General features: G+C 36.7%; 1 pseudogene; it reads right to left on the minus strand.

The window, feature by feature from the left end:
- The window catches only part of LOC102839952, a 45,362-nt pseudogene extending 44,331 nt beyond the window's left edge, over positions 1-1,031 (minus strand).
- Between the last annotated feature and the right edge of the window lie 749 nt (positions 1,032-1,780).

Genomic DNA, 1,780 nt, shown 5'->3' on the forward strand with positions numbered 1-1,780 from the left:
AGATCTCATTAGCTCTTTAAGATTTGAAAATGCATAGTGGTTATGAGTCAGGCTGCTAACCACAAGGTTAGCAGTTCAAAATTACCAGTTGTTCTGCAGGAGAAAGATGAGGCTTTCTGCTCTGGTAAAGATTTATAGCCTCGGAAAGCCTGTGCAGGGTCGCTATGAGTCGGAACTGACTCCACAGCACATAACCAACCAATCAATCATTCTCCATGCACATATGGGCATCAGCCCTACCCTTTGGACTCTGGGAGGGACCCCCATGGCCATGGTCACTAGCTCCACTTTCCAGGTCTGCTGCTCCTTCAGCTTTGGAGGGCCCAATTCTCTTGGTCCACAGGAGAGATGAGTCCACTCTCCTGGCCTTGTGCAGCCCTTTTCTTCCATATGTATGTATGTACGAAAGGTGACATTTTCAATGAATAACAGCTTTACCCTCTGTCACCAGAGTGGCAGCTCCATCCTTTGAAACTAAGAAAGTGGCAGCTATGCTCCTTTGTCTTCCTATGACAGTTCTGCTGTTCTCTGAACTGGTCTCAAGATCATCCTCTCTTTTTCTTAAAGAACAGATGTTCTCAACATTGACTCCACTGGCTGTCCTGCCCATAAAGTGTTCAAGAGTCAGGCAGCTTTCCTTCATTTTATCTTGTCAATTTCCTTTTTGGCCAAGAGGTTGATTGGAGTATTATGTGAAACAATCAATCTTTCTAGAAAACAGCTATCTAGCCATACCCTTGTTATAATATTCAGACTATGCTTATTTAATATTTACAGTAGAATATTTAATATTGTAATATTTACAATTTTCTCAATCTTCATGTTTTGGCTCCTTTTTACCCAGTTCATTTCTCATTGATGTCTTTCTTCCTGCAGCAAGCCCAACCCATGTTACCCCTTTAAGATCTTACCTAGAAATTTCTTTAGTCTAACATCCAAGTTCATTATTTATAAATTCTACATTCCACAAAAAAATTTGAGCACAATTCAAGTTCTTTGCCACTTTATAACAAGACTTACCTTTCTTCCATTGTCCAATAGCAAGTTCATAATTTCCTTTTACAGTGCCATTAGAAGCATATTTAATATCCACATTTCTAGAAACATTCTGTTCATAATGATAGAAGCATTATACACAGATAGGTGATTTGTAAAATTTATTCCCACTAACGGCTGTCTTTTACTTTCTTGGTGATGATCATTGAAACCAAAATTTTTTAAATTTGATGTCAAGTTTATATTTTTTCTCTTGTCACCAAGTATCATATCTAAGAAGCTACTGACTAATCTAATTTTTGTCAAACAAAAAACAGGTGAAGATTTATACCTGTTTTTTATTTGATAAGAATTTTAGTTATTGTCTTTAGGTTTTTAATCAACTTTGAGTTAATTTTTGTATATAATGAGAGGTGAGAATCCATCTTGATTCTTTTGCATGTGACTGGCGAATTGTCTCAGCACCATTTGATGAAATGACTATTGTTTCACTCTTGAATTATGCTGGCACCCTGGTGGAAAATCATTTGATGACATTTGTGAGGGTTTGTTCAGAAATCTCAATTCTATCCCATCATCTACATGCCTATCCAGTATCACACCATCTTTACTGTAGGTTTGTAATAGAAGTGTGAGTTCTTTAACTTGGTTCTTTTTTAAAAAGGTTGCTTTAATTATTCTGGATTTCTTGAACTTTAATGTTAATTAAATTTTATGTCAATTTCTGCAAAGAAGCCAGGAGAGATTTTGGTAGGGATTGCACTGAATATGTAGATCAATCTGG

This window comes from Chrysochloris asiatica, unplaced genomic scaffold, assembly GCF_000296735.1.
Source record: "Chrysochloris asiatica unplaced genomic scaffold, ChrAsi1.0 scaffold00074, whole genome shotgun sequence".
Lineage (NCBI taxonomy): Eukaryota > Metazoa > Chordata > Mammalia > Afrosoricida > Chrysochloridae > Chrysochloris > Chrysochloris asiatica.